We start from the raw sequence: 8,365 nt of genomic DNA, 5'->3' as shown, positions 1-8,365 counted from the left end.
TTTTCAGAACTCCCTTTCTTCGTATAATTATGTAATTTGATTATACAATGAGCTACAGTAATTTATTCTTTTTCTAATCTGTAAAATAATTCATATAATATTTATTATTAATTAAAATTAAATAATTTGCATTTTACTCTTGAAAAAAATTACTATTTTCTATCAATTTGTTAATCTTGTTTGAGTCTTCTAAAATGAAGTAGTGAATAAATTTAAAAAAAAAAATTAAAACAATTCTTAAGTTTTCAAGGATTATATGTGATTGTTGAAATTGAAAAAGAAGCATGATAACTTATGAATTTAAAGCGATTCAATTAAAATATTAAAATAAATTTTTAGTTGAATACATTGACTGATGATTGAGAATTTGTAGGAAGATTCATCATTTTAGAGAATATTAACTTTTATTTTATTATTCAAATATAATATTTTAATATATTATTTATATAATATTTAAAAATTCTTTTTTATTGAGATAGTGTACACGTGTAAAGCGCGTGTCATAAGACTAGTATATAAAAATATACTGAGTATGTTGTCGTAGATTATTAATGTATAAAATTTAATTTTGCTATGTAAACTAAGTACGGGAGAGGAAGAAAAGGAAAATTACAAAGAGGGAAAATAGAAAAGGAAGTGGGGGAATATTTCCGCGAACCGAAAAGGGACTTATTTTCTCTCTCAAGTGAAAGTATTCAAATGAAACTCAAACTCCTCAAGATGGGGCCCACATTTTACTCAATATAATTTTTTTTCCGACTTTATTCATTATTCTATTTACTTTTTTTTTTCTATCTAGTTTTAGAAATGAATAATATTATCTTCTTCTATGAAATGTGTCATTACGAGCTAGTTTATAGTTTTTTGTTTTACCACTCTTTTGTGACGATCCGGCCGGTCGTGACTTATGTGTTAGAGGGCTCGGATGTGAGTTCAGATGGTTCGGTTAGCTTCGGGAGGTGATTTATGACTTAGGAGTGTGATCGGAATGAGTTTTGGAGGCCCGGAGTAGAATTAGGCTTGAATTGGCGAAGTTGATATTTTGGCGATTTCCGGTTGGTAGGCGAGATTTTGACATAGGGTTGGAATAGAATTCCGATAGTTGCAATAGCTTCGTTATGTGATTTGGGATGTGTGTGCAAAATTTCAGTTCATTCGGACGAGGTTTGGTTGGGTTTTTGATCGAAAGCGTATTTCGGAAGATTTTAGAAACTTAGGCTTGAATCCGATGTGTTTTGGGTAAATTGATGTTGTTTGAGGTGTTTTGATGATTGGAGCAAGTTTGAATAAGGTTTTAGGATGTGTTGGTGCTTTTGGTTGAGGTCCCGGGGCCTCGGGTGGTCAATCGGACCATTTTGGAGTTGGAGGAATTGTAGAAAAATTTCTGCTTCTGGTGTTTTCGCACCTGCGGTTTGGGGGCCGCAGGTGCGGCGTCGCATATGCGAGGAGTTGGCCGCAGATGCGGATTTGAGGGGAGAAGTCAGGGACCGCAGATGCGGTAAATGGCCGTTAAGTGATTTCCGCAGATGCGGAGGAAGGACCACAGATGCGGTACCGCAGAAGCGGGATTTGTGCCGTAGATGCGAAAAAGGCCTGGGCAGAATGTATGTTTTTAAGTTGTCTTGTCCGCGATTTCGGGTCTATTTTCACCCATAGTTGATCATTTTGAGAGCTTTTTGAAGGAGATTAAAGAGGGATTCAAGGGGAAACGATTTGAGGTAAGATTTTTGGACTTAAAACTCAATTCTATTGTGAAATCTACCTAGAAAATCATAGAAACTTAAGCTAAAAATGGAAGAACTAGGGCTTGGAATTTTGGACTTTTAATTTGGGATTTGAAGGGTCATTTGTGGACGGATTTTGATGTTTTTGGTATGTATGAACTCGTGGGGAGATAAGGAACCTATTGGTGTAAAAATTTCTGAGTTTCGAGAAGTGGGCCCGTGTAACGACCCGGGCGGTCGTTTTTAGAATTTACACCCCATTCCCCTATTAACTGCTTCCTCTAAGTTCATTTCTACTATTTTGGCTTGCCGGGACGTTCGGTGTTGGGATTCAGAGTGTTTTGGGACACTTAGTCCCTAAATGAGAGCTTAAGAGTTGAAAAATGGTCCGTAATCGGAACTATGTGAAGACGGCCTCGGAATGGAAATCCGATGGTTCTGTTAGCTCCGTTAGGTTTTCGGGGTTGGGAGCGTGTTCGGAATATATATTGGAAGTCCGTAGCTCATTTAGGCTAGAAATGCCGAAAACTAATATTTTGGCGATTTCCGGTTGATAGGTGAAATTTTGATCCGAGGGTCGGAACGGATCTCCGGAAGTTTCTGTAGCACCGTCATGTCATTTGGGACATGTGTGCAAAATTTCAAGTCATTCGGACATGTTTTGGTCGGGTTTTTGATCGAATGTGTGTTTTTAAAGTTTTAAAAGAACTTAGGCTTGAATTCGATGTAATTTGATGATTTGGGTGTTAGTCGAGGTGTTTTGATAATTGGAACAAGTTTGAATAACGTTATAGGATATGTTGGAACTTTTGGATGAGGTCCCGGGGGCCTCGGGTGTGTTTCGGATGCCCAACGGGTCATTTTTGGAAGATTTTTGTTGTTTTGAGCACAAACATGTAATGATCCAAAGGTCCATTTTTAGTTCTAGAGATCGAAATTTAATTTCGAGACTTCCAGAATTTAAATCATGAATTATAGGACTGATCTCGAAAGTTTGGTCTAATTTCATCAAGTCGCGATTGGGTTTTTGACACGAAACATGAATTAATTATTTAACGAGGGAAATGGTTATTGAACTGAGCAAATGAGCACCAAATTGTGTTTCGATTGAAGGAATAGGTTCGTATTATTATTTATGACTCATAGGAACAAGAATCGTCGAATTCCGAGTTCGTATGATGGAGTTATAGCATTTTTAGTGAAATAAAAAGCTGCTGCAATTTTCTGGGGCAAAACTGGTATTTCCGCTTCTGCGATGAACAGTAACCGCAAAAGCGGATGAACAGTGTTTTTGCTTCTGTGGTAAACAAGTACCGCAGAAGCGGTGAACAGTAAAATCGCACCTGCGGTGAACGGTAACCGCAGATACGAAAATCACAGACAGTGTATATTTCGAGCAGTCCGCTATTTTTCTCATTTTTGGAGTTATGGAGCTCGAATTGAAGCGATTTTCGAAGCGATTTTTACCATATAAAATGGGGTAAGTGTTCTTAACTCAATTTTGGTTGTATAACTTGAATCTATTACGAGTTTTGACGTTTAATCTGAGAATTTTGTTGAAAAGGGTAGAAAACCCTCTTGGATAGAATCAATGATTTGAGGGTCGAAATGATATGGGAATTTTATAAATTTGGTATGGTTAGACTCGTGAGAGTACGAGGTTTCTGGAAAAATAAATTTTACTCGGTTCCGAGACGTGGGGCCCGGGGGGTATTTTGGTTATTTTTTATAATTTCGCGTATTAGCTTAGAATTTAATTGTAGAATCAATTACTTGAATTATTATTTACATTATGCAACTTAATTGAATAGATTTGAGCCATTTGGAGTCAAATACTCGTGGCAAGAACGTGATTTTGGATTGAATTTTGAGCCGGTTCGAGGTAAGTGGCTTGTCTAACCTTGTGTGGGGGACTTTGTCCCTTAAGATATGAAATTGGTAATTGAATGCCTTGTACGTGAGGTGACGAGCGCGTACTTGAGCTAATTGTTGAAAATCCGAATTTTACTTAAAAATACTTGAGTTGAGTTTCTTTCGTATTTGCTTTATCCTACTTGCTATTATAGCCTGTGCTAGTATAGAAAAACATGCTTAGTGGACTTACTTGTCTATTTGCTTAAACTGCCTTGTTTGCACTCTATGAAGCATATTAGGCTAGAATCTACTATTATTTGCCATGAGTTTGGTAATTATTTGATATTTGGAGCTGTTGTTGTATTGATGTACTTCACTTCTGAATATTCTCTGATTGTGGTTGCATATTTACTTTGGGACTACGGGTTAGATTCCCGGGAGATCCCCCTGCATATTTACTTTGGGACTACGGGTTAGATTCCCGGGAGATCCCCTGCCATATTTACTTTGGGACTACGGGTTAGATTCCCGGGAGATCCCCCTGCATATTTACTTTGGGACTACGGGTTAGATTCCCGGGAGCTTCCCCCTGCATATTTAAATTTGGGACTACGGAACGGCATCCCGGGAGCTCCCCTTGCACGTGCTATGTTTTAAAACTGAGAGTGCGGGATACCAAGAGATCCCAGAATTATTATTGAGGATACCAAGAGATCCTAGAATTACTATTGAGGATACCAAGAGATCCTCGGGATACCAAGAGATCCCCGAACGATTTATTGAGGATACCAAGAGATCCTCGGGATACCAGTAGATCCCCGATGTTAAATATCCGGTTGTGGTTTATACCTCTATTCATTGTTTGTGTTTGTTCTCTGTTACTGTTTTACTTATTATCTTGCTACATTATCGATGTGATTAATCTCATATTGTCTCCTCATTATCATAGTGATTATTATGTTATATCTCAGTAGGGCCCTGACCTTCCTCGTTACTACCCAACCGAGGTTAGGCTTGGTACTTACTGAGTATCGCTGTGGTGTACTCACGCCTCTTCTGCGCATGTTTTTCATGTGCAGGTCCAGGTACTTCCGGCCGGGCGCACTATTAGTGATCCAGGAGACATCTACCAGAGACTTTGAGGTATATCTGCCACGTCCGCAGACCAGGAGTCTCTATCTTATTCCAGCTGTAGTATTTGACTTTCCCCTTTCTTTCGGTTGTGTAGACATTCTGGAGTTAGAGCCGTATTATATACTTCTGTAGCCTGTGTTGCCCGTGAGATTCCGGGTTTTGGGATTTTTGATTCAGAAATTGTAGTGTTGAAGTGTATGTGCCAAGCGGCAAGTTATATACATTTCCTTAAGCTATTTAACTTTTAATCTAATATTTTCGTATCAGTTGTTACTTCCGCACTGTTAGGCTTACCTAGTCATCGTGACTGGGTGCCGTCATGACATGTTCACGGATGGTGAACTGGGGTCGTAACAGCCCGGGGCTCGGATTTTGCTAATTTCGGGATTTTTGGTATTTTTCGATTGTTTTCGCTTGGGTTTTGTTCCCTTAGCATATTGTGACGTATTCGTTCTGATTTTGGATAGATGCGACACACGTGGAGGCCAATTCGAAAGGCAAAGGCGTCGCGAGCTAGGGATTCAGCCGGTTCGAGGTGAGTAATGCTTGTAAATGATGTCCTGAGGGTTTGAAACCCCGGATTGTGCATCGTAGTACTATGTTGAGGTGAGGCACACGTTCGATGACGAGCGTGGGGTCGTGTACTATTAGGGATTTGGACTTGGCCCGTCCCGATTGATGATTTTACCGCGTATTTGATTTAAAACTATTTGTTATCATCGTTTATTGGGTTGAATGTCATATTTGGGCTTCGTGCCAACTACTTGAACCCTTCGGGGCTTTTATTTGATATTTCCTCATTGTTTTGACTTACTACTTGAACTCAGTCATATTAAATTCCACCGTTTTACTACTCAGCCGTTTTTTTACTCAGATTTTGAGATTTAAATGATATTTTAAATGATGTTTGGGCTGAGAAACACTGTTTTACTATTGCCCGAGGGGCTTGTGATGATTTTTGACTGAGCTAGGCCGAGGGCCTATATTGTGAGGAGATACTGATACTGATTGGAGGCCGAGAGCCTGAGATGTGTACGCCACGAGGTGGCTTGATTGATATGAGGCCGAGGGCCTAGATTTGATGCCACGAGATGGCTTGTTATTGCGCTTGGACCGTAAGGGGCCCCTCCAGGAGTCTGCACACCCCCAGTGAGCGCGGGTATCCAGTGTGATGTGAGATTGAGCCCGAGGGGCGGATGTGGGGTTACTGTGCCCGAGGGGCGAATTTGTTTACTTTATCATAATTATCTGTCCACTACCTGTTTACTGGTTTAAAGAGCATTTTTCCTGATTCTTACTGGTTTTCCTGTTTATAAACGATTTTACTGCTTCATTATAGACTGTCTTGTGCTTTACGTGTTTTCTTGCTTTCAGTCATTATTTATATTCATTACTCACTGAGTTGGAGTACTCACTTTACTCCCTACACCCTGTGTGCAAATTCAGGCGTAGCTGGTTCCGCTCCGGAGTGTTGATTTCCTCCAGTTCCAGGCGGGCTTTTTCGGAGATTACGAGGTAGTTGTTGGCGTCCGCAGCCCCGTGTCTCTACTCTTCTATCATTTATGTTTCCTATAAACACTTGTAGTAGTTTATGACTTTAGCAGATTGTATTGTGATTCGTATATGCTCTTGACTTGTGACACCCCGGTTAGGGATGTGTTAGGTTGGATTTCCGCATTATTCTTGATATTTCCGCTACTTATAATTATTAAATTCATGTTTAGACTATTTTGTGCTGTTTAACTGCTTTAAAAGATGAATTGGATTAAACTGGCTGGCCTTGTCTTCACGAGAGGCGCCATCACGACCGGGTTCGGGGTTAGGGTCGTGACATCTTTAAAGGTAATTTATAATAGATAGAGTCAAATGTTTTCACAACAATCTTGTTTGTTCCAATATATTTTGCTGTTATAATAAAGGCAATTATAATATATATAGTCAAACCTTTCTACAACAATCTCGTTTGTTCCGATATTTTTTTACCGCTATATTGACGTGCTGATATAAAGAACACATATTATAACATAACATAAAAATCGGTTCCAAATAAACTTGACTTTTACAGTAAATAGTTGTTATATAGAGATGTTACTGATTTGTTTCATCCACACTTTATAGTTGTCTCCAATCTAACAGTCTATATACTAAATATAACTTTAAATCTTATGACGATAAATGACCACTTTTTACTTTTTAACTATTTGAAATAAAATAAGTACCAAAGCATAAAAATCAAGCTGTAAGACTATCGGCATCATATTTATTGAAAAAATTCAGCATGATATTCTTAAAAATGCACACAAACACACACACAACAAACTTGCAATGTGAAACATCTATGTTTATTCTCATTTCTCATTATTATAAAATAAAGTATTGACAACTTTCTTTTGTACTAATTAGTAATTCCCTAGTAAATACATACTAGGATAGAGTGGTTTTCATACTATAGCTCAATTGCACCAATCCTATTAATTCAAGGAAACCAAGCGGAGATAAAAAAGGGGTGAATGACACAGTTACCTACAAAAATAAAACTATTTATCTTTACCTACCCATTTATTTTTCTATTCATCAAACTAATTACATTTCCTATCCATAGTAGTTTTTATGGGGAGTTTTCTCTTTTTTCTCAAATTCTTTTTTATTTCTGTGCTTCTTTTTTTTTCTCCTTTTTTTCTCCTTTTTTTTTTCTCGTTTTCTTCTTCTTTTTTCGTTTTTTCTCTTTTCCTATTCATTTATTTTTGCCCAAATCGTATTATTGTTATTTTTACCATAACTTATTTTACACTCAATTTTGACTCCTTTATTTTTTATTTTCTTTATTTCTTGTTCCTTTTCTAATTCTATTTAACTCCTTTTTTCTTTTATTTTTTTTATTTCTTGTTTCTTTTCTAATTTCATTTAACTTTTTTTTAATATTCTTTTTTTCTCTTCACAATCTAATTTCATTTTCTGTTTTCACTATTTTTTATTATTCTTTTTTTTATACAATAAGAAAAAATAACTGATATAGTAAATATTTGTTCACCTTTTTTTTAATATAACTAGTACAATATACCTTTTGTCTTTTTTTCTCATTTTTTAAATTCAATTATTAAACTGAAATAATATCAGTTGTCACTTGATCTAATTCNGTACTGCAAAAACCTAATTTTGCTAGGAAGAACGGAACTTCTATTTTAGGAGTTCAAATTCAATTAAATTAAAAGAGGGTCAGGATATGGGTACCAGATAATGGGGCGGGTCACTTTTAATTAAGATCGGATTGACCGACAACTTTGGATGGGTGACACGTGTCCAGTCCGTCAAGTTAGGGTATGCGTTCCAATAATAAGACGGTAAGGGTTCTTTTGAGTCAATCGTATAACGGAGGATAATTTTAAACAATTTTCAATAGTAGAGGGATATATTAGACTCTTTTCCGTTTTTTAAATAAGCATTTACGTGTTTNCTTTTCCTATTCATTTATTTTTGCCCAAATCGTATTATTGTTATTTTTACCATAACTTATTTCACACTCAATTTTGACTCCTTTATTTTTTATTTTCGTTATTTCTTGTTTTTCTAATTCTATTTAACTCCTTTTTTCTTTTATTTTCTTTATTTCTTGTTTCTTTTCTAATTTCATTTAACTTCTTTTTTTAATATTC

Source organism: Nicotiana attenuata, unplaced genomic scaffold (genome assembly GCF_001879085.1).
Source record: "Nicotiana attenuata strain UT unplaced genomic scaffold, NIATTr2, whole genome shotgun sequence".
NCBI lineage: Eukaryota > Viridiplantae > Streptophyta > Magnoliopsida > Solanales > Solanaceae > Nicotiana > Nicotiana attenuata.
This window is presented reverse-complemented; position numbering follows the sequence as displayed.